Source organism: Bos taurus, chromosome 11 (assembly GCF_002263795.3).
Source record: "Bos taurus isolate L1 Dominette 01449 registration number 42190680 breed Hereford chromosome 11, ARS-UCD2.0, whole genome shotgun sequence".
Lineage (NCBI taxonomy): Eukaryota > Metazoa > Chordata > Mammalia > Artiodactyla > Bovidae > Bos > Bos taurus.
Genome location: NC_037338.1, coordinates 9,297,194 through 9,322,509, shown reverse-complemented (window position 1 = coordinate 9,322,509; position 25,316 = coordinate 9,297,194). Strand labels below are relative to the sequence as shown.

The window sequence follows — 25,316 nt, the reverse complement described above, 5'->3', positions numbered from 1 at the left end:
CTGTGAAGCCGCTGCTGGTGGAGGCTCCTCTCTCTCTGGGCTGAGCTGGGTTTGCCTGTAGACCCTCAGTCTCCTGCAGCTCAGAGGTCCCCTCATCCCCTCAGAGGAAGATGAGGCAGGTGAAGAGTGAGGGCCTCCACAGTCAGAACACTGGCGTTTCCCCAGGCTTCCCCTGGGGGGAAGGGATGGGCAGCCTGGCTTTCACCAGCAGGACCATGAGGCTCGTGGACATGGCCTTCAGGGCACGCTCCACCACATGGATGGCGCCTGGTGTATGGCAAGAGCACGTGAAATGGCAGGTGGCATTGTACATCTTGGCCTAGAAACAGAGCTGTGCAGGAAATATTGCTTTATTTCCTATAAAGCAATTTAATGAGGACCTGGGGCACCCATTCCCACAACACAGTAGGAAGTTCTCCCACGAGGCTCTGAGTTCTTTTCTGACCTTTGCTGCTCCAGAGCCTGCAGGCCTGTGTGGCCCTGAGTCATGGGTGAGGCAGTCCATTCTTGGATTCGAGCTCCTGACCACACCCCAGCTGTCCCTTCATTCACAGCCCTGTGGGCTAGGGGACAGGGGACCCCCTCTCTCTCTCTCTGCTAAGGAAGATACGTTCTGTGCCTGTCTGGGTCCAGGCTGCAGAGAGGTTGCACCTGATCCAGGTAACTGGAGGCATGAAAGTTAGAGTGTAGTTCTCAGTTGTAGCTGCCTCTTTGCCACGCCTACCAGGCTCCTCTGTCCATGGGATTTTCCAGGCAAGAATACTGGAGTGGGTTGCCATTCTCTTCTCCAGGGAATCTTCTCCACTCAGATCGAACCTGCCTCTGCTGCAGTGCAGGAAGATTCTTCACTGTCTGAGTCAGCTGGGAAGCCAAAGGTTCTTTCTCCGAAGGTGTGGGTGGTGAGAGAAACCAGTAAGGATGGTTGAGGATCTTGGAGCTGGTGATTGTGGAAGTCTTCACACCCTCAGCCCTCAGAGTTCATGAGAAGGGACTGGCACCAGAGCCCCGAGAGGGGCTCAAGGGTGCTGTGGGCATCCCCAGGTGGACAGAGCCAACCATGGGACCTGACCTCACTCTCCTGTCTTCTGCTCTCCGCTGGTCCCATCTACTGGCCAAACCCAACCAAAAGCCAGAGAACAAACGCAGAGGAGAAGCTTAGGCAGAGAATCACGGCACTGCTATCAACAAGGTGAACTGTTGTGGATGAAGATGGTAAGAGCAGATCTGATAGGGGCTTTTAGAGGAGAAAGGGTGGTAAAACGGTAAAGAATCCGCCTGCAATGCAGGAGACACAGGTTCTATCCATGGGTCAGGAAGATCCTCTGGAGGAGGAAATGGCAACCCACTCCAGTATTCTTGTCTGAGGAATCCCATGGACAGAGGAGCCTGGAGGGTTTCAGTCCATAAGGTTGCAAAGAGACACAACTGAGCGACTGAGCCAGAGCTTAGAGGAGAGGACATCAGAGTCCACTGTATGTGCAGTTGGAGGAATGATGCCTCCTGCCTTGGGTAGCATTTTGTGTGCCACTGGAGTGTCACTTGCAGCAGAGTGATGGGTCGAACTCAGGGTTCTTAAATGAGGAGCGCTTAGCCCTGTCCTGGACACACCTGAGATTTCTTCCTGCACTTTTGGTAGCGACCAGGACCCCGAGACCCCGCCATCACTGACTTAGCTTCCCCACTCTGTAATTTGGTTCATTTCAACACCCAGACTAGCTCAGCAGAAGCCAAGTGCAAAAGGAGAGATGCCTGGATTTTCTCACTCCCAACAAATGCTGATGCTGTTTTTCGGGTTGAAATTTTCCAGAGCTGTTTCCAGCCGTATTTACACTACCGAACAGTGACGCAGCCATTCCTGCCTGTTTCTTGTTCTGGGAAGTGCGGAAGGAATGTTTATAGAGAGATTTCAGCCCTAGCGCTTGGAGCAGACAAGGACACACAGCAAATGCTGGGCTTGTCCTCATGGCTCCCTCAGCAGATGAGCGGCATCAGGCGCCCCTGCATGGCCCAGCTCAGGAGCTGACGCTATTCCTCCCCTCTTCTGTGAAGCTGCTCTCTGTGCCCGTGGGCCTCATCACTAGGTTCCCCTCCTCATGCCCTCTGTCTGTCCTTCTCTGGCTGCCTGGTTAGCTCATCTTCCATCATCTTGAAATCCACTAATCCAACCAGGGAAAATCTGTCTGGGGCAGAAGAGACAAGCTCCCTCCCACTAGGGGCAGGTGCATCAGGCCCTGTGCTTTCCCACTCCAAGAGGCCAAGGAGGAAAAGGCCGTTCCAGCAGCAGTTCCAGGCTGGGTGGGCCCCAGTGACTTCCAGCCCCAGCAGGAGGGCCCCCTGGCTGCACTCAGGCAGCTGAGGGAGGTGCCCATACCACTTTTAAAACTCAGCCCTGGCAAGTTCCAGGAGCAGCCAGAGCCACAAAAGGGTGAAGGCTGCCCACCCTAGAGCAGCAATCCCAGGAAAAGGTGACAGTGGTGGCCCAGCAGGACATGGCCTCGACTGTGACCAGAAGAGAAAGATGCCCCAGGTTCAAGGTGAGAGGCTCGGGCTGTGACAACAGCACTCAAGAGATCCTTAAGAGCCTCAATGTGAGAGCTGAGGCCCCAGATCTATCACAGTGCTTGACACATGGAAAAAGCTCAACGAATATTTTTTTAAAAATAAATAGTACAGATGAATGAACAAGGAGATCTTATGACCTTATGGGCAGAGGGCCCGACAGCCAGAATGCTGGCAGTGCAGGTGACCAGGGACAAAGTCCCGGAAGTCCTGGGATGAGGGTCTCCATCCATGCCCCTCCCGTCTTGGTCCCTGGGGCAGGGCAGCAGGGGGCAGGGCTCAATACACAGATAAAGGATGAATCACAGTGTTTGTCCCAGACCAAGGTGTCCTTCAGTTTTGGTCCCTGAGTTTTTGAAAACTGGACCAAGAAAGGCCGGACAGCCTTTCTCTGTGATGTTATGGAAGTGAGGTGGCACCTCGTCAACATTCAGTGCATCTCCCTGCAACCCCAGTCCTGGCCACACCCCAGCATCCTGGGCCACAGCCCCCACGTGTGTCTGCTCCAGGGGACAGAGTCTGTCCCAGCCCACCTCTCTCCCTTCAGGGCTAGGTGCCCCAAGAGGAGGGAGCCAGCTCTGGGTGCTGCCGAGCGCATCCTGGAACTCAGGGAAGAGACTTAAACCAGCCCTTATGGAGGATGCATGCTCCATGGGCACCTCAGGTTGGCTTACTCCAAACCCCCTTTCACCCCGGCCCTGCTCTGATCTCTTCCCATGTTTGGGAAACTGGCCTGAGACTGGAGGAGCCCCTTCTCACCTGAACCCATGAGTAGCACTGAAGTCAGAGGCAGGTAGGCTTTAGAGGGACTGTCCAAGCGACTTGAAACAGTCTGAGGGTTGCTCAGCCTCCAGGCTCTGGCCCTGGGGAAATCTGTGTAGGCCCCCTCCTATATCAGTGACTTGAAACAGAGATTTTTTTTTTTTTTTTTTTGCTTCTCTGGGTCTTAGTTGCAGCATGCAGGGTCTAGTTCCCTGACCAGGGTTCAAACCTGGGTCCTCTGCATTGGGAACCTGGAGTCTTAGCCACTGGCTGCTGCTGCTAAGTCGCTTCAGTTGTGTCCAACTCTTTGCGACCCCATGGACTGTAGCCTACCAGGCTCCCCCATCCCTGGGATTCTCCAGGCAAGAACACTGGCGTGGGTTGCCATTTCCTTCTCCAATGCATGAAAGTGAAAAGTGAAAGTGAAGTCGCTCAGTCGTGTCCGACTCTTAGCGACCCCATGGACTGCAGCCTACCAGGCTCCTCCATCCCTGGGATTCTCCAGGCAAGAGTACTGGAGTGGGGTGCCATCGCCTTCTCCCCTGGACAACCAGGCAAGTTCCCAACACAGCTCTTCGAAACCACCCGTTCTGTGCCTGAGGGCTTCCCAGGTGGTGTAGTGGTAAAAAATAGTAAAAAATAGAACAACCCGCCTGCCAGTGCAGGAGACGCAGGTTCACTCACTGTGTCCGGAAGATTCCCTGGAGGAGGAGATGGCAACCCACTCCAGTATTCTTGTCTGGAGAATTCCATGGACAGAGAAGCCTGGCGGGCTATAGTCGGTGGGGTCCCAAACAGACAGACGTGACTGAAGCGACTTAGCGCAGCACACAGCACATTCTGTGCCTTAGACCAGGTCCTGTTTTATAGAGGGGGCAGACCTGCTCTGGTCTCTGCATCTAGAAAAGGAAGTTTCAGAGGGTGGGGCCCCTCTGTACCATGACCCCTGGAGCCCAGGGGGAGGGGAGGCCCCTTACCGTTACACACAGCAGTGAAAGGTGCTCTACCCACACAGGTGTTGAGGTCAAACACGTAAAAGGAAGTTGTCATCAGGCATACAAATCCTACAAATAAAAGGCACGAAGCGCCTTTGTCCTGTCCTGTCAGAGCATGAGTGGGGATGTTAAGTCAGATGGTGTGACCTGGGCTATGGGTGTTCTCTCACCCCCATTACACACATGCTCTTACGCTCCAACTGCTCTTTCTCTTAGCGTTTTTGTTTTCTTTCCTCTCTCCTGCTGACTTACCTACCTTGGCCTTGGTGGGGGCTCTGGAGGCCCTCTCGGTCTTGCTACATCACATGGTCGGCATCAACATGAAGAAGAGCTGCTGAGTGCTATGGAGGTCTTTCCAGAGGCTGGGGAGACCCTGAGGAATCCCATAGTTCTAAAATAAATGTGGTTCCTTAATGCACAGGTGCAGCAAGCTCTCTTCTCATTCTCAGAAATTTAGATTTTAAACGAAGCTAAAGTTCTTATTATAAAAGCAATGTGAGAGCATTGTAAACAATTTAGAGATGGTGCATAAGCCAAAGAAGAAAGTAAAATCAGTCATAATTCCACCATCCAGACGTAGCCGTGTTTTCTCATCCAGCGGACATCCTTTCAGAAGCGGGTGGACAAGTGAATGCAGCCTGTCACAGCAAGTACCCCATGTTCCCCTTCAAGTGGCTGCTTGCTTAGTACCGGTGATTGTATACTGTTTCTACATCATTAAACCCTCTTCCACAGCCTGGCTGAAGTTTGCCATGTGTTTCCTTTATGGACTTACTTTTCCTTGTGTAACCAGCCCTCTGTTTTTAGTGATTCCGGTTGCTTCCAGCTTTTCCCAATTATGAAGTGAACTGCAAGAAATGTCCCCTTAGGACTTCCCTGGCAGCCCAGCAATTAAGATACATGCTTTCCAAAGCAGGAGGTGCAGGTTTGATCCCTAATAAGGGGGCTAAGCTACCACATGTCTTGCAGCCAAAAAGCAAAACATAAAACAGAGGCAATATTGTAACGAATTCAACAAAGACTTTAAAATGTGTGTGTTTGCATGCTAAGTCATTTCAGTCATGTCCGCCTTTGTGTGACCCTATGGACTATAGCCCACCAGGCTCTTCTGTTCATGGATTTCCCAGGCAAGAATACTGGAGTGGATTGCAATGCCCTCCTCCAGTGAATCTTCCCCACCCAGGGATCGAACCCTTGTCTTTTGCATTTCCTGCATTGGCAGGCAGATTCTTTACTGCTAGTGCCATCTGAGAAACTTGACTTTAAAAATGGCCCACATCAAAAAATATTTTTAAAAGAAAGAAATGTCCTCTTCGCTGCATCTCTGTTCACATCCATGGCTCCCTTCTTAGAATAAACTCCCAGACCTGGGACCCCTGACCTCACACAGACGGCAGTCCCGGATGAAATGCTTTTAGGAAGACATTCAATGAGTAAGAAATGTAGGGATGAATGAGACATGGCTGCTCCCCCAAATTAATCTTCTCCCTTCTCTTCCAGCATATCATTTTGAAAGACTTTCGTAAGAGTTCATTTTCTTTAGAGAAAATTACTCGAGGCTCCATTAGCCTGGGGTGGAGAGGTTGGGGCCAGGACTTTCTGTAAATGTATCCAAGCTTCCCGGATGCCCAGGATTGATTAGACCCATTCCTGGTCTTCCCAGAATCTTCACACGAACAAACACCCTTAAAGCTAAGGATGAGTGGTGGGGGATGGGGAGTGATCAGCTGAAAACCCATGGGGACCACAGAGGGCTGTGTGTGCTGGGGGAGCTTCCTCTGGCTCCTGGGTCTCAGCGACAGCCCCTTAGCCCAAGCGGCTCACCGCCTGGGGGCCTCAGAAGCTCTGCCACTTTTTGGACACGGGGAGATTGCTTCCTGGTGCTCTGGTTCTCCTGCCCCTCCTGCTGCATCAGTACGTGCCAGGCCTGGGATGTCCTTGAGGCTGGAGGGCCAGATGGGGAGCTGGCAGTCCCTCTCATCTAGGGGCTGAGGCTCCTTTAATTTGCATACCTTAAAAGGCTTGCAGGAGCCAGGGGCTGGGTTCTTATCTCCTGTGCACTGGACCGGCCTTATTTATAGCCTAGTTGGCCGGCCGCTGCCTGCACATTGGGGTGAACCCACAGGCTGGTGGCCCCAGGCTCCTGTCCTCCACTCTGGTCAGGCTGGAAGGCAGAAACAAGACAGGTAAGGTGCCCAGTTCTCTCCTTTGTCCCCTCCCTCACAATCCTTCCTCTCTGTATGTACAGCCTACATCCTAGCTGTTCAGGGGTGTGTCCCAGCCCGGGGAGGGAGCTTGCTGGCCCTGTGGACTGCAGGCTCCAAGCAGGGACCCCGAGGATAGGCAGGGGGAGCCGGCTCCCCTGCAGCAAAGCTCCAGCTGTTCCCAGAGCCACAGGAGGGACACACGGGAACGCAGAGAACATGAGAGCACCACTGTGCCTCTTGCATCTTACTGTCTCTCAGTGAGAATCAGGAATTTGCACCGAGTTTTGAACACCGAAATCTTAAAAAAAAAAAGAAAAAGAGGGGGGAACGGGAGGAAGAAAAAGAAAAAAAAAACAAAAACATTAAATCAACATTGAAAGGGGGAGAAACCACGGTGAGCCGTTTCTCCCTGACAGAATTTCTGAATGGCCTGGGGTAGAAAGGTCAGTTACTGATGAGTCTGATTATGCTGGGGAAAGGTGTGTATACAAAATGACTGGTTACGGCTGATGGTTCAAAAGTACAGATCACTGTGGTGTGCTTTCAAAAGGAAACGCATTAATAACTTACTAATTTCTAGAGTGGGATATAGGCAAAAGGCATAATACTTAGTAATGCTCTAATGTTCGGGCTGAATACTGATAGAATGGCACATACCTGATAAAAGGTATAACAGGTATAAACATCCTCTAGCCAGACCCTGAGCAGGGCATTTGATCAAGTCCAACCTAAAAAGAAAAAGAATTGAGCTCGGTTTTTAAAAAATAATTCTGAGGTCAAAAGAGAAACGGATGTCTGTGTTATTGGGCTAATGCTACTTCATCTCATGTGAAAAGTGAAAGTGTTAGTCACTCAGTCGTGCCCTACTCTATGCGACCCCATGGACTGTAGCCCACCAGGCTCCTCTGTCCGTGGGATTTCCCAGGCAAGAATACTGGATTAGCTTGCTATTCCCTCCTCCAGGGGATCTTCCCAACCCAGGAATCAAACCCTGTACCGCAGGCAGATTCTTTTAGATTTATTGTTTGTTTCTTGAGGAATGCTATTTGAGTCTTGTTTTATTGTTGGGTTTATAACAACAAGATGAGCTGTAATAAAGTTGATTACATTTTGGGATCCATTATATCAGAAAAATATTTTGTTTTTAATGGAGTAGCCAACGAATCAACTCAAATGATTGCACTGTAGAGCCCCTTTTTAATATTAAGGAAATATTAATGTCACACTCTCCTGCAAAGCTGAATACTTTCCCATAAAGTGTACCATGACTGCCTCACCCCTATCTCACCTGTCTTTGAGGACATTTTGAAAATTTGGGTTTCGTCATCCTGTTAGTGTTTCTGATGAGCTGGGGTCCCTGAGGCTGGGCCGCACATTTCTCTCTGCTTCCTTCTGCTCCACACAGGCACCTACACACTTCCTCTTATTGTTCAGTTGTTAAGTCAGGTCCGACTCTGTGACCTCACAGACTGTAGCAGGCTGGGATCTTCTGTCTCCCACTCTTTCCTGGAGTTTGTTCAAATTCATCCACTGAGTTCGTGATGCTATCTAACCATTTAATCCTCTCTCACCCCCTTTCCCCTTTGCCTTCAATCTTTCCCAGCATCAGAGTCTTTTCCAATGAGCTGGTTCTTTGCATCAGGTAGCCAAAGCACTGGAGCTTCAGCATCAGTCTTTCCAGTGAATACTCAAGGTTGATTTCCTTTAGGATCGACTGGTTTGATCTCCTCGCTATCCAAGGGACCCTCAAGAGTACCTAAAATACTCCTGTGTGTGCATGCATGCTAAGTCTCTTCAGTCATGTCCAACTCTTTGCAACCCTATGGACTGTAGCCCGCCAGGCTCTTCTGTCCATGGGATTCTGCAGGCAAGAACACTGGAGTGGGTTGCCGTACCCTTCTCCAGGGGATCTTCCCAACCCAGGGATCGAACGCATGTCTCCTGTGGCTCCTGCCTTGCACACAGATTCTTTACCATTGAGCCCCCAGGGAAGCCCGAAACACTCCTACTAGTCCCTAAAACACTCCATATTTAAAGATAGATGTCCAAAATGCACTGATTTTAAATTCTCTTCTCCTTATTGGAAAAGACCCTGATGCTGGGAAAGATTGAGGGCAGGCGGAGAAGGGGGTGACAGAGGATGAGATGATTGGATGGAATCACTGACCCAATGGACATGAGTTTGAGCAAACCCCAGGGGATAGTAAAGGACAGGGGAGCCTGGCGTGCTGTGGTCCATGGGGTCACAAAGATTAGGACACGACTGAGCAGCTGGGAGGGATTGGGGGCAGGATAAGGGGACGACAGAGGATGAGATGGCTAGATGGCATCACTGACTCAATAGACGTGAGTCTGGGTGAACTCTGGGAGTTGGTGATGGACAGGGAGGCCTGGCATGCTGCGATTCATGGGGTCGCCAAGAGTCGGACACGACTGAGCGACTGAACTGAACTGAACTGAATTGAGCAGCTGAACAACAACAACGAAGGCTTGGAGACAGATTTCTTTTCTCCTGAATCTTTACCGACTCAAGTGAGCCCCCCTCAAACATCCCCCTCTCTGTACAGGGCTTTGCGTGGTCCTTCAGGCAGGAGCTGAGGAAATGCTTTCCTTTCTGGTCAGCTCTACAAATGGGAGTCTTCATGGAAAAGGGAAAAGGCAACCAAAAAACACAGAACAAAACACAGCAACCTGTGCCATTTCCCCAAGAGGGAAGGGCCGTGTGGGTAGAGCTCTGGGGGGAGCGAGACCACACCCTTCCCCTGCAGCGTCTCCCTCCCCACTGCATAATTCACTTTCCTTCTATGCCCCCAAATGAGTTAAAACACGCAGCCTGAGGACCTGGCCCCTTAGACCTTGTTTCAGGGTCTCTGCAGCTGTGCTGGGCTTCCAGCCTCTTCCTGTAATTTGGGCGGAAGGGCTGGGGGGGGCGGTGCTGGGGTGGGGGGTGTGCTCATGGGTTACCCCCACATCAGAGACTGCCTTTTGTGTGACTGCTGACCAGGGGAAGGGAGAAGAGCAGGTGCAGAGCTGAAGGGAGCAGGCTGTCTGGGAGGAGGAAGAAGCACACTGCCAAGGTATTTTAATAGATGTGCTGGTCTCATTCTTGGCCATGTGTTTCTCATTCTGATTTTGGTTACTCTTGCCTTGAGTTATGGAGCTTTGTTTCTTGGTTTAGGTAACTTAGATGCAATGGCTTTTCCTTTTTTATAACTTTATTTATTTTTGGCTGTTCTAGGTCTTCGTTGCTGCACGGGCTTTTCTCTCACTGCAGTGAGTGGGGGCTACGTTTTGTTGTGTTGTTGGACGTCTCATTGCAGTGACTTCTCTTATTGCAGAGCACAGGCTCTGGGGCTCATGAGCTCTGGCAATTGTGGCTCCCGGGCTCTAGAGCACAGGCTCAGTAGTTGGGGTGCATGGGCTTAGTTGCTCCACGGCGTCCTTTCCCAGACCAGGGATCACACCTGTGTCTCCTGCATTGGCAGGCAGATTCTTTACCACCACGGAAACTTTGCTACTGGTTTTCTATCTCAAAAATGAATACTGACTTTTTCAGGGTGGGGCTGAGGATGGTGGTAAGTGACCAAGACAGAGAGTGTGTCGCCTTTCAGAAGGCAGGGAATTCCCTCTCCCTCTTTCTGGTGGAACTAGAGAATGTCTATTTCCAAAACCCAGGGGACTTTGACCAATAACAGATGGTAGAACACATCCACAATGGAAGTGCCAATGGTGTGATGGTGGGGCCCTTCTGCTAAAGAGGAAGCAGCCCTCTCCCCAGAGGCGCAGGACATGGGGACAAGCAACCTCCCACTGCAGGAATATGGTGTACACACCCTAAGGCTCAGCAAGCACTTCCTCTCTTCTCCTCTAAACAGGAGGAGTTATATTTGTCAAGTGTCGTGAAATATGCTTTTGAGATCCTCGAGTGGCTTCTGAATAGCTGACAGTTGAGCTCCTGTGTCCAGGCTTCAGTGAGCTGCCCCATGGCCTGTGTTGGAGCCCTGTTGCTCTCCCGGACTTTCCTAGCATCCAGGTCTCGGGAACTACCTGAAAAGTGAAAGTGTCAGTCACTCAGTCTTGTCCGTGCAACCCCATGAATGGGAGCCCGCCAAACTTCTCTGTCCATGGAATTCTCCAGGCAAGAATACTGTGGTGGGTTGTCGTTTCCTACTCCAGGGGATCTTCCTGACCCAGAGTCTGAGTCTCCTAGATGGAAGGCTGAGTCTTTACTGTCTGAGCCACCAAGAAAGCCCAGTTCTGGCAGCTACCTAGTTCTGTGGCAAAATATAGAAGCATCTTTACTCCTCTGGGAGCGAAGATCAGAGAAGGGGAGGGAAGAGGGGCCCAGGGACACCACTGCCTGGATCTGGCCCATCTGAACTGCAGGTAAAGGGCAAGAAGTGACAGAGAAAAATTAAAGCCCTGCTGTGGAAGACCTCACCATAGTTCCCTAGCCACCTGGGGAACACAGTGTCTACTGAATGGAGAAGTCACATGAAAAACAGTCAGACTGCAAAGATTTTGGTATCTTGATCAATGCAACCCATAGAATAACCCATCCAGACAATTATTGTCTCAATCAGTCATCAAATAAAGAGGACACAAAAATCACCCTCGAGACATAATTTGATTGCTATCTTAAACTGCTGCTGCTGCTGCTAAGTCGCTTCAGTTGTGTTCTACTCTGTGCGACCCCATAGACGGCAGCCCAGCAGGCTTCCCCATCTCTGAGATTCTCCAGGCAAGAACACTAGAATGGGTTGCCATTTCCTTCTCCAATGTATGAAAGTGAAAAGTGAAAGTGAAGTCGCTCAGTCATGTCTGACTCTTAGCGACCCCATGGACTGTAGCCCGCCAGGCTCCTCCATCCATGGGATTTTCCAGGCAAGAGTACTGGAGTGGGGTGCCATTGCCTTCTTCAATCTTAAACTGCAGACCATATGTAATTTCACTGAGATTTCTTTCATCTGGGGCATTCTGTTGTCAGAGATAAGTCACATCTGTTTGGGCGAAAGGAAATTGGTAGAAATTTTATTTTAATAGTCTTGATGGTTTTTAAGTGGCTATAGATTCGTGTCTAATCTAGAGCTATCATCCTGTAATGAAAAGGTGAATCAAAACATGAGGAAACTGAAGAAAAAAAATAGTCCGTCCTCGTTCGTGACCCAGGGTTCACGTCTCAGTTTTGCTTCCTCCATGCTCTATCTTCTCTGAGAAGCAGCACTGTCCATGAACGCCAGCCCCAGGCATTCCCACGTGTGTGCACATGTGACCTTCATCTCCACGTCCACCTTAACACCAACTTGGGAAAGCAGGGAATTAGTTATAGTTTGTTACTCTCACCAGTGATGTGCGTGCTCATCATTGTGTTGTGTTGTTACGCAGTCATGTCCACTCTGCAACCCAATGGACTGTAGCCCGCCAGGCTCCTCTGTCCATGGGGTTTCCCAGGCAAGAATACCAGAGTGGGTTGCCATTTCCTCATGCAGGGGATCTTCTGACCCAGAGACTGAACCCATGTCTCCTGCATCTCCTGCATTGGCAGGTGGATTTTTACCATTGAGCCACAGGGGAAATTCAGAAGTAAAAGTTTACGTTGACAAGTACCTGAGATGGATATGCAACAGCTCTCTTTTCCAACGATATATCTGTGTGAAGCTGCACTATACTTTGACTGTAAACACATCTCTCAAAAGATGAAATGTAGAAGCAGGTATGAGACCCCCCCAGCCATCCAGCTATCTTCTATTAAGACCGATACATGAAAGAGATTTGCAAACAGATTTTTTTTTTTTTTTTTTTGCTATACAGTAGGTCCTTCTTGGCTACCTATTTTATTTTTTTAACTTTTTATTTTATATTGGCTATAGCTGATTAACAATGTCTTGATAGTTTCAGATGCACAGCAAAGGGACTCAGCCATACATATACATGGATCTTTTCTTCCCCCAAACTCCCCTCCCATCCAGGCTGCCACATAACATTGAGCAGAGTTCCCTGTGCTGTAGAGTAGGACCTTGCGGGTTATTCATTTTAAATACAGCTGTGTGTACATGCATCCCAAACTCCCTAACTAGCCCTCCTCCCCATCTGGAAAGTGAAGTCTTACCACTGGACCACCAGAGAAGTCCCTTTGTAATTTTTAAATGAATTAACTTTTTGTTTCTCCATTTTAATTTTTAATGTAGTTAAAAAAAGAAAAAAGCTATAGGACTAACTCACAGAAACAAAAGCTCTCCTTTGGGATCCTGAATAATATTAGAGTGAGTGAAGGGGTTCTGAGAATAAAGGTTGAGGATAACTGGCTTAATTAAACTTGAAATTGGTTAAATATGATTGCACACATGGAGTTTCAGCTCCCTTAATGTCCCTCACCTACCCCATCCTGTGAAGCACTTTGTCAGAAGCACATGTTTGGGCTTAAATAATCTAGACAATGGGACTGTACAGGATGTATCCTTATTGCCAGTGACCCCTGCTGCTCCACTTGGGTGAAGACCACAGAGGAATCCTTCAGGGGAGCTGGAATCTCTTGTGCCTTTAAGGAATTTGCTTCGGCGACTATTTTTTGTTGTTGTGATCTATTTTAGGAACAAAAGCTCATCAGCCTTATTTTCCCAATACAGACTAATGTAGTTTTCACAGACAGTTTTTGTTCTTGCAAACAGATTATTCCACTGCCTATTGTGGAATCACTTTCTTTGTCTCTTTTTTTTTTTTTTCCTGATGTTCAAGCTGGTTTTATTTTTTTTTATTTTACTTTTAAACTTTACATAATTGTATTAGTTTTGCCAAATATCAAAATGAATCCGCCACAGGTATACATGTGTTCCCCATCCTGAACCCTCCTCCCTCCTCCCTTCCCATACCATCCCTCTGGGTCGTCCCAGTGCACTAGCCCCAAGCATCCAGTATCGTGAATCGAACCTGGACCGGCATCTCGTTTCATACATGATATTTTACATGTTTCAATGCCATTCTCCCAAATCTTCCCACCCTCTCCCTCTCCCACAGAGTCCATAAGACTGTTCTATACATCAGTGTCTCTTTTGCTGTCTCGTACACAAGGGTTATTGTTACCATCTTTCTAAATTCCATATATATGGGTTAGTATACTGTACTGGTGTTTTTCCTTCTGGCTTACTTCACTGTGTATAATAGGCTCCAGTTTTTTTTTGGTTTTTTTTTTGGCTGTTCTGGGTCTTTGTTGCTGCATGGGCTTTTCTCTAGTTGCAGGGGTTGGGGGTACTCTAGTTGCAGTGAGCAGGTTGTCTTTTTGCTGGCTTCTCTTGTTGCAGAGCACAGGCTTTAAAGTACAGGCTCAATAGTTGTGGAGCATGGGCTTAGTTGCTCCATGGTATGCGGGATCTTCCCAGATCGGGGATCAAACCTGTCTCCTGCACTGGCAGGTGGATTCTTTACCACTGAGTCACCAGGAAATCCTTCTTTCTCTCTTTAAAGGCATTAATAAATTTTATTCTTTAAAGACTATTTCAATTGTCTTTGCTCTGATAACAGGAATTTTCATTCATTATTCTATTTTATTGAGTAGATATCAATGAACATGGTTGCAAAATTCAAAAGGTACAAAAGGAGGAATACGGTAAATCCCCTGCAACGAACGAGTTCTAAGAGTGCGTTTGTAAGTTCAACTTGCCCCTTAAGTCTGAACAAGTTAGCCTAGGCACCCAATTACAAAATCTGCTATAAAATACTGTACTGTAACAGATTCATAACACTTTTCATATAAATAATACATTAAAAAGCAAACACAAAAAATAAGGGAAGCATCGTTAATCTTATAGTCCAATACCTCTAAAAGAACAGTAGTACCAGTTACATCACTGCTACTTCTACACTTGTTTCTGGACATCCTGGGCTTGAAATAAAGATGTCATACTATTGTACTCTATTTGCTGTTCAGTTGCTCAGTTGTGTCTGAGTCTTTGCAACCCCATGGACTACAGCACGCCAGGCTTCCCTGTCCTTCACCATCTCCCAGAGCTTGCTCAAACTCATGTCCATCAAGTCGGTGATGCCATCCAACCATCTCATCTTCTGTCCTCTCCTTCTCCTCCTGCCTTCAATCTTTCCCAGCATCCGAGCTTTTTCCAATGAGTCAGCTCTTTGCATCAGGTGGCCAAGTATTGGAGTTTCAGCTTCAACATCAGTCCTTCCAATGAACGCTCCAGACTGATCTCCTTTAGGAAGGACTGGTTGGATCTCCTTGCAGTCCAAGGGACTCTCAAGAGTCTTCTCCAACACCACGGTTCAAAAGAATTCATTCTTCAGTGCTCAGCCTTTTTTATGGTCCAACTCTCACATTCATACATGACCACTGGAAAAACCATAGTTTTGACTAGACAGACTTTTGTCAGCAAAGTGATGTCACTGCTTTTTAATATGCTGTCTATATTTGTCATGGCATCCAGTCCCATCATTCATGACAAATAGACGGGGAAACAGTGGAAACAGTGCCTCACTTTATTTTGGGGGGCTCCAAGGTCACTGCAGATGGTGACTGCAGCCATGAAATTAAAAGACACTTACTCTTTGGAAGGAAAGTTATGACTAACCTAGGCAGCATATTAAAAAGCAGAGATGTTACTTTGTCAACAAAGGTCTGTCTAGTCAAGGCTATGTTTTTTCCAGTAGTCATGTATGGATGTGAGAGTTGGACTGTGAAGAAAGCTGAGCACCAAAGAATTGATGCTTTTGAAGTGTGGTGTTGGAGAAGACTCTTGAGAGTCCCTTGGACTGCAAGGAGATCCAACCAGTCCATCCTAAAGGAAATCAGTCGTGAGTGTTCTTTGGAAGGACTGATGTTGAAGTTGAAATTCCAATACTTTGGCCACCTGATGTGAAGAGCTGACTCATTTGAAAAGACCCCGATGTTGGGAGAGATTGAGGGCAGAAGGAGAAGGGGACGACAGAGGATGAGACGGTTGGATGGCATCACCAACTCGATGGACATGAGTTTGGGTGAACTCCGGGAGTTGGTGATGGACAGGGAGACCTGGTGTGCTGCGGATCATGGGGTTGCAAAGAGTCGGACACGACTGAGCAACTGAACTGAACTAAGTTTGTCATAGCTTTTCTTCTGAGGAGCAAGAATCTTTTAATTTCGTGGCTGCAGGCACAATCTGCAGTGATTTTGAAGCTCAAGAAAATAAAGTCTGTCACCGTTTCCATTGTTTCCCCATGTATTTGCCATGAAGTGATGGGACTGGATGCCGTGCTTTTAGGACTTATAGAGGATGCACGCATGTGACAATGTACACCAGACGTGTGAACTAACTTATGTGACTGGATACATAAACACACATTCACATCTTTGAAAATTCTCAACTTGAAGGTTGTATGTGGGGGACTTGATGCAGTGAAAAGTGATTCCTTCCCCATCTCCAGGCTCAGTCTCCTCTGCAGAGGCAGCTGTGATCACCAGCTAGAGACTCATCTAACCTGGGAATGACCAGCCCTTTCTGATCTCAGCCTTGAGTGCTCACTGGTGTGTGTCTTGGGTGAGGCCATGTTGACACTGGTATCTATAGACCAGAGCGGGAAACCCTCACCCACAGGATAAAACTCCCTGAGGTGGCACTTGGGATTTCCATAGCCCGCCTGAACTCTCAGCCTCTTTCCTGGCTTCGTCACGCTTGATGTGCCACGGGGACCTCGGTGCCCTGTTTTTGTCAGCCAACTGGCCACCTTGTGCCTGACTGTCAAGACTCAGATCCAATGACATCTCCTCCAGAGGTCCATCCAGAGGTCTCCTCCAGGACCATGTCTCAGTCAGTCAGCATTCTCCAGAAATAAATCTCCAGGGATTTATTATTGGGGGGAAAAAAAATGGCCCATGTGCTTATGAAGCCCGAGAAGTCCCCAGCCCCGAAGACTGAATTGACAGATTACACCCCAAGAGAGCCTGTGTTTCAGGTCTAGTACAAAAGCGAGATGACTACTGATGTCCCAGCTTGAAGGTCATCATGCAAAAAGAATTGTCTCCTCCTCAGGACAGAGGCAGCCTTTTTGGTCTCTGCAGACCTTCAGTCAGTCTGATGGTATCTACCAGTAGGATGGGATCTATCCCCCATAGGGAGGGCAAGCTGATTAACTCTACAGGTTCCTATACTCATCACATCCAAAACCCCCCAGAATAATGTTTAACTGAATATCTGGGCAGCCTGTGGTCTCACCAACTTAACACATAAAATTAGCCATCACAGACCCTCAGATTGGGCTAAGGGCCTTTTGTATTCTCATCACTTTCTATGAATGCACTTTTCTGTAATTTTTCTTAACCATCTTTGGTTATAAGTGTACACTGTAGTAGTGTTAGAAATATTCACATTGTTGTACAACAAAGTTGCAGAACATTTTCTTCTTGCAAAACTTAAACTCTATATTCATTAAACAGCTCCCTGTCCTCTTCTCTCCCCATCCCCCGACATCCACCGTCTACTTCCTGCCTCTATAAATTTGAATATTGTAGATCCCTCCTATATGTAGAATCATTCAGCATTTTTCCTTTTGTGACTGGCTTATTTCACTGAGCATAATGTTCTTAAGGTCTTCCTCAGTGGATCAGTGGTAAAGAATCCTCCTGTTAATGCAGGAGATGCAGGAGACACAGGTTCAATCCCTGGATTGGGAAGATCCCCTGGAGGAAGAAATGGCAACCCACTCCATTATTCTTGCCTGGGAAATCCCATGAACAGAGGAGCCTGGCGGGCTACACTCCATGGGGTCGCAGAGAGTCGGACAGGACTGAGTGCGCACATCTGCACAGCAACGTCCTCAAGGTTCATCTGTGTTGTAGCTTTTCATGAACGGAATTCTCTTCCTTTTCAAGACTGGATAATCTTCCACTGTTTGTATAGACCATATTTGGTTTATGTATTCATCTGCTGGTGAATACTCGGAGGAGGAAATGGCAACCCACTCCAGTATTCTTGCCTGGAGAATCCCATGGACAGAGGAGCCTGGCGGGCTACAGTGCATGGGGTCAGCAAAGAGACACAACTGAGCCACTGAGCACTATGAATCTTGGAGTTGCTCCCATCTCTTGGCTGTTGGGAACTCTGCTGCTATAAACACGCAAGTGTTTCTTTAGACTGTGCTTTCGACTCTTTTGAATATATACCCAGGGGTGGGATACGCTTCCTGTATCTTAACCCAGATGGGATTGTATTGGGATTTCATCTCTACCACGCTGGCACCCTCCTTTCCAGTCTCGCTGGACTGTGGGCTCTGGGAGCGATAGCCCAGGCTTTATTCATCTCAGTGGCTTGCTGAGGATGACTCACTTGGCAAACAGCAAGTTCCTGCTCAATCACTTCCTCTTGCCTCCCCCCACCTTCAATCCAACGGCTCTGAGAAGGATGTCATCTGAGCTTTTAATATCGAAGCAGTGCCAAATTCCAGGACACTTCACAAATTTTTGAACAATCATTCACAAGCTGAACCAGGCAGGAGTCAGCTTGTCCTCTTGGCAGAGGAGAGAGCTGAGCTGAATTATCTGCGCATTGGAAAAGCACAGTGGGGCGCTTCCAGGCGGCTCTGGACCCCGGGGGAGGCCAGATGGAACTGGGATGCTGCAGGTGGATCTTTCATCCCCTCTCTGCCTCCTCTTTCTTGGGTGAAGAGTCCTCCATAGGCACTTCAAAAATAGTATCACATGATTTACTAGCTTCCTCAATAGGTCTCTGTAAGATCAGACCAAGTGTGAACTAACCTGGTTGGTCCTGGGCATAACTGTATTCACCATTTCGTTCAACAAAGATGTAAGTCACCATGAACTCGAGGCCGCTCCAAGCTGGTAGATGCCCTCTCTTTTCCTCAGCTGCTCTCCCACTGGGCTTACAGTGTCCTGGCCTTGCTTGGAAAGGCTGGAGCTGAGTGTGAAGCTAAGGTGTGGGGAGATTTGGGGTAACTTCCGCTTTGTCCTCGGATACAGTCACTAAGTTGTGTCCAACTCTTTGTGACCCCCAAGGACTGCAGCATACCAGGCTTCCCTGTCCTTCACTATCTCCTGGAGTTTGCTCAAATTCATGTCTATTGAGTCGGTGAGACTATTTAACCATCTCATCCTCAGAAACCACCCTGATTTCCAGACATCGCTTGTGAACAGTGGCCTTATTTGCCCTCAGAAATGAAGCAGCCATGGGACTTCCCTGGTGGTCGAGTGGTTAGACTTCTGCTTCCAGTGCAGGGATTGCTGGTTTGATCCCTGGTCGGGTAGCTAGATCCCACATGTCTCCTGTCCAGAAAACTAAAACATAAAGCAGAAGCAATATTGTAACAAACTCAATAAAGGCTTTAAAAATGGTCCACATCAAAAAAAAAAAAAAAAGTCTTAAAAAAATGAAGCAGCTAAAGTAGCCCTCTCCCACTTCCCCAGTGGAAGCTTCCTTTCACTTGCTCTGGCCACCTTCCCACCTTCCTTCCCTCACTTCTGTCTGTCTGTCTTGCCAACACTGTCCCTTCATGCATCCATTGCAGCAGGCCCCTGCAGCCCCTTCACTGGGTGCCAAGGCTTTTCCTGCCATTCCTGACCCCCCCAGGAGGGACCCCACAGTCACCCTGGCCACCACAGACTCCCACCCTTGCTCTGCTCCACTGCATCATCTTGACTGCAAGGCCCACCTCACACCGCCTCCCCTCCTGGAGTTTCAGGCAGAAAAGAATCCTCCAAGACCCTGAATCTGAATCCATACCCATCTCACCTTCCTCTGCCAAACAGGCATCACAACGGCAGTCAAAAATAAATAAATAAATAAATAAGAGCAAGAAAGAAAAGAAAACGTGTTGAACGGTGTTGGTGAATCCGGGATATCAAGTGGACATCCATTGATTCTCAGAGTTTCCTTCAACTGCTTGCCGCAAGTCCTGGGGACCCGAGGGACCCAATACTCATATGCACCACCAAAAAAAGGGAGGAAGATGGATTTGAGCCCATGCAAGTTTAAAGAGGTCAGGGAGCCTGTGTATGGCAAGGCCACCTGCCAGGTGAAAAGAGAACTTCAACTGCTGGGAAGAAGGGGAAACAAAGAAAGGAAGGAGGAAAAGAAGGAAGGAAGGAAGAGAGAGAGGGAGGGAGGGAAGCACCTTGAATTCTAGGACAGTGAGATGAACGTTTGGACGCCTGACAGTAACTTGCTCCTGGCGCATCCCTGCAAGAGGCATGTGACCAATCTTGTGTGATTATAGGGTAATTGCTCAGCATCTAACTGGACAGAAGTTTCCAAAAATATTTATGCAGTAAGGTTGGACCAGAATTTTAAAAGACGTTTTGGGGGGCAAAGAGTCCCTTCAAGGAGAGGCTGAAGGTCAGATGTTTTAGAAAATCTTTTCCTGGTTTTTGAACAGTCTACTGTTGCAATGATGTAGAAAGAAGCTTGGCTGTTTCGGAAAGCCCTGCCATGGCTCTGAGGTCCGGAGTCAAAGCACTTTCTGAAAGAGGTGGAAAATAGTCCTTAACTTGTTTTATTTAGAAGAACAGAAATCAACTTAAAATACAATTCTTTGTTATATTCAAATTTGGTGAAGAGCCACTCATGGGAGACATTACAGAAATCTTTCAATTATTGATTAGCCATGAAAATGAGTTGAAGAAAAACTAGATTAACCCTTTAAGGTAAGAAGTGAGTGGTATATTCTTTGTCTCACAGGTCAGGTGGGGTTGAGGGCGTCTCTTACTGTTCAGTCGCTTAGTCGTGTCTGACTTTTGGCAACCCCATGGACTGCAGCACGCCAGGCTTCCCTGTCCTTCACTATCTACTGAAATTTGCCCAAGTTCATGTGCATCAAATGGGTGACGCCATCCAGCCATCTCCTCCTCTGTCGCCCCCTTCTCCTCCTGCCCCCAATCCCTCCCAGCATAAGGGTCTTTTCCAGTGAAGGTCTCTTGCCTGAGGTCATATACACACATCCTCCATCAGAGCTCCTGGCTTGGAGCCCTGCCCATGCCTACCCACCTCCGCGCCCCCCAGGGCCTGGCACCCGGCTCTTCCTGGCTAGGCCACAGGTTTTCTGTTAATGACCCTGATCTAGGCGGAAATAGTACAAAAGAACGTTGGGATTTTAAAGTTTTAGTGTTGACTCATAAAGTTACTTCACAAAGAACAATTGTGATTTCAGTGTGGTTTAAAATCGACATTCTGAGAAACAAGTGAGGCATGAGGGGCCCTCTTGGCAGGAATGCCAGGAAGGATCATCAGAGGCTGCAGGTAAAGTGCTTTGGGGGACCCTGACATGGTGCCTTTAAAACAGGGTTTTGCCAGGTTTGCACAGACCTAGGATATGTATATATCCTTTAAATAGATTCTAGACTAACAGACACACGGAAAAAAACAATTGCTGGCAAGCAGAGAGGTGAAACGGGGCTTCCCAGGTGGCTCAGTGGGTAAAGAATCTGCCTACCAATGCAGGAGACATAAGAGACACTGGTTCAATCCCTGGGTTGGGGAGATCTCCTGGAGTAGGGCATGGCAGCCCAGTCCAGTATTCTTGCCTGGCAAATCCCATGGATAGAGAGTCTGTGGTGTGCAATAGTCCATAGAGTTGCAAACAGTCAGGCATGACTGAATCAACTGAGCACAGCATGCAGAAAGGTGAATGGATTGCTACAGAAAAGGGCTGGAGTCAGAGAAGAAATGATCCCAAAGGAAAAAAAAGAAGCAGAGTTCTTCTGGGCCTAGAGTACAAATAGCTTCATCCATCACAGCCCAGCATTTCCTGCTCTCAGGTGAACCCAGAGGAGCCGCGGTATGATGGCCTCCTCTCGCTGGATATTAAGCCTCAGACAGAGGCAGTTCCTCCTGACTTAGCAAGGCTCCCGGGGACTTGTGTCAGCTGCTCAAACACGCAGGAACCAACCAACGATGCAAAGTTCGATCCTGGCACTGCTTGTTGATCCAAGTCAGACATGTCTAGGGGCTTTACGGCAGCAGTCCCCAACCTTTTTGGCATCAGGGACCGATTTCATGGAAGATGGTCTTGCCGTGGACATCCAGGGTGAGGTTGGGGACCCCCTGCTTTACATACTGACTGTTTGCACCCAGTAAGTCAGTTTATGGAAAGGGGAGTGTGAAGAAATAGGATGTGGGAAAGCAAGCATCTTTCTTCCTAGCCAGAGGGTGGTTAGGAAGGGGTAGGGGCAGTGTCTATCTTTTATGCCCACCTATGCTGTATGCCAGTCCCATCCAGACTCCTTGAAACTCCCTGGACTGCAGCCCGTCAGGCTCGTCTGTCCAGGAGATTTCCCAGGCAAGACTACTGGAGTGGTATCCTCCAGGGGATCTTCCCGACCCAGAGATCGATCCCGAATCTCCTGCGTTGGCATGTGGATTCTTTACCACTGAGCCACCTGGGAGAGCTGAGCTTTTTCTGACCGACTGCCAGGCACAGGAACAACACGGGTCCTTCAGGAGTGAGCTATGTGGAACCACTGTAACCCGACCAGGTTCCTTCCTTTTGCTCCACCAGCTCAGGGGCACCGGCAGTGTGTTACCCCGCCTGTGGGGCCAGGTCCCAGAGAGGGTTTCCTGTGATTTCAGGAAGAGGGAGCACCAGTGCCCTGAACGGCCACAGGCCCTGCCTCCTGAGCCTGCTCCCCTCCCCTCTCCTTCTTCCTCCCCGCTCCTCCCTTCTCCCCTCCCCTCCCCTCCTGGGAGCAGGGCCAGCCTTTAGTTCTGAGACACTTACTCCCTGTCCAACCACGAGGCAATTACAGATGATTACCTCTGAATCAGGGGCAGATCATCCAGCAGCTTCCTGCCCCAGGTTGCCGTGGGTGGAACCAACTGCCAGTGAGAAATATCTCTTTAATCTACTTTGAAGATCTCTGTTGAGATGGTGGTTTAGGGTGACTAACCCTCTCCTCCTGGTGGGGGTGAGGGAGAGGGTGCCACAGAGGTCTGAGTGGGCCCACTGTCTGGAAGCTGGCCCTCCTCTAGGGGTCAGGAGGAGAGAGCTCAGCTTCAGCGTTTGCATCATCTAGCCGCATCTGGAACTTATTGCCGGTACGGGTTGCACCTTGTACTTCCTTCACAAGCCATGCCTACCTGCCTAAGTGGTACTTGCACTTGGATCCGAGTCCCTGGGCCTGGTCTGTGATTAGTCGATGTTCCCTGCCCCCCATAAAAGTCTGGTAAATTACTGAGTCCAGAGATAGGAGTTCTTGGTGAGCGTTTCACCTCAAAGCATGAGCAGTCGTCAGTACCGCTGGAGGCTTGTTCAAACAGAACCCGCCTAAGAAGTTTCCTTTCACCAAGTTTCCAGTGATCCTAACGCTTCTGGTTCCAGATCACCCAGAGGACCACTGGCTGGGCTTCCCTGCTGGCTCAACAGTAGAGAACCTGCCTGCCAATGCAGAAGACGAAGGTTTGATTCCTGGGTCAGGAAGATTCCCTGAAGAATCCCTGGACAGTGGAGCCTGGCGGGCTGAAGTCTATGGGGTCTCAAAGAGTTAGACACGACTGAGCAACTAAACAACGACAGCCCCACAATGCCTTCCCTCTCCTTTGCATTCCTCTCTGTGCCTCTCGCAAAGCTCTGCAGTGTTGGCTGGGGCAGGATTTCAGGAGAAGCGAAATAAACCCAAGAACAAGCTAAATGACCCATCCGCATTGCCACAGAATCCCTCTCTGAGGAGAGGGAATTTCTTAATTTTGTCCTTCTATGCACTCAACTCAGATCTATATCAGAGAATTGTTCTCTCAAAAAGACAGTCTTTTATCTTGAAAGCAGGATCTAAAGTGTCATCCTTCCTTCCGACAAGAATGAAGTCTGTTTCCTGATTTTTGTTTGTGGAGATGCAATTGACATATAACCTTATATTACTTTCAGTGTGATTTGACATTGGCATATATGGTGAAGTGATGGCCACAGTAAGTTGAGTTAACATCCCTCGCCTCACAGTTTTTCTTGTAAACAGCACTTCTAAGTTTCTGTTTACAAGAACTTTTAAGTCCCGACGTCTCTTGTGTGCACCGTGTTTCGTTCAAGTACACTACACAGCGCTGTTAACCGTGGTCACTGTGCTGCACGTCAGATCCCCAGGACTCACTTATCTCACGCAGCAAGTCCCCTACATACAAACCTTCAAGTTACAAAATTTCGAAGGTGTGAGCGTGCGTTCACATGTCCAGTCACGTGACTTGGTTTGCACGCCTGGCGTGTGTTGTCATGTGCGTGCGTCCTCTACAAATGGTTGTGCTTTTGTGCACTTTACTTGGTTCTGTACAGAGAAGAGCCGTACAGTGTCTTTATTTGAAGGCCAGGATGTCTGGAAGCAAGCGTCAAAGCCGTGGTGATGTAGCTGGTACTACTGTACTTATCGAAGTACTCAACCATAAGATGAAAAATGCTTCTATTTTTTGTGTTTTTCATGCATTATTTGTGTGAAGAGTATTACAAACCTACGACAGTACAGTGCTCTATAGCCGATTATGTTATGTGGGTACCTAGGCTAACTTTGGACTTAGAAACAAACGGGACTTACGAATGTGCTCTCAGAACGGAATTAGTTCATATGTTGGGAACTTACTGAAAAAAAAAAAATTGTACCATTTAACCACCTTCACATTCCCTTCTTCTCCTGGAGTCATCTCTCCTTTAGCCATGGAATAAAAGCTAGTGTTTACTGAGGGCCTACTATGTGCCAAGTGTGTACTACTGGGAAGTGGTTCATGGGCACCATGTCAAGGGATCTTCCCAACAGTTTTGCAAATAATACGTCACCGGTCTGTCTTACACATGAGCAAACTGAGGTCTAGGGTTTTGTGTTTGCTTGGGGCTGCCGGGCCGGTCACAGGTAGGACAGGGGTTCAAAGTAGGGTCTGATGCCAGTGGTCTGTTCTCTATAATATTCCATCGGCTATACTATGAACTAACAAATTACAAAATGAGAGATGTTACCTATTATAGTTCTTCTATGATCCATCCATTAATTCAAATTCTTTATTTAGTAAGCACCTACCATGCGCCATGTGTTACAGTCAGGTCCTGGGATTACAGCTGGCCCCTTATCAAAGGGTTCAGCATCTGAAAATTCAACCAACCTCAGATGGTAAATACTTAAAATAAATTAAATCTCAGAAAGTTCCCAAAAGCGAAAACTGAATTTGCCAGGCTGATAACTAGATACATAGCATTTACAACTAGTTACATAGTCTATGTATTATAAATAATCTTGTTGTTTTACAGTTGCTAAGTCATGTCCACTCTTTGGGAACCCATGGACTGCAGCAGCACACCAGGCTCCTCTGTCCGTGGGATTCTCCAGGCAAGAATACTGGAGCGGGTTACCATTTCCTTCTCCAGGGGATCTTCCCCACCCAGGGATTGAACTCGTGTCTCCTGCATTGGCAGGTGGATTCTTTACCACCGAACCACCTGGGAAGCCCTGTTAAGTAAACCAGAGATGATTTAAAGTATACAGGAGGGTATAAGCATTTTATATAAGGAACTTAAGCATCCTTGGATTTTGGAGTTCTAAGGGGTCATGGAACCAATATCCTCCGACATGGATAAAACAACTGTACAATGATGTTCTGCTGTAGCCACAAGTTCTGGAAAACAAACTCACTCAGGAGGACAATGCAGTAGTGGAGTGCAGTTCATTACACTGGCGGGCCCAAGGCAGAGTCTCCTCTTAGCCAAGGACTTCAACCAGTTTTGTGAAAACCTTATATACCTTAAATGTACCTGCCCAAACCCACCTCCCCTGATTCCCTGAAACTAGTCTGAACAAAGGAAAAGAAAGATACAATCAAAGTTAAGCCGTGATTCA

At 48.2% G+C, this 25,316-nt stretch overlaps 1 protein-coding gene across 2 annotated transcripts in view; it reads left to right on the top strand.

The window, feature by feature from the left end:
* FHL2 (four and a half LIM domains 2) overlaps positions 1-25,316 on the top strand; it is a 54,093-nt gene that overhangs the window by 247 nt on the left and 28,530 nt on the right. The window contains exon 1 of one of the 2 annotated variants that reach the window (NM_001046046.2): positions 6,422-6,502. The exons of the other annotated variant lie outside the window; for it this stretch is intronic. The gene's annotated coding sequence lies outside the window, so the exon portion shown is untranslated. Of the gene's footprint in view, positions 1-6,421; positions 6,503-25,316 lie in introns of those variants that run through there. 2 annotated transcript variants of the gene reach the window in all.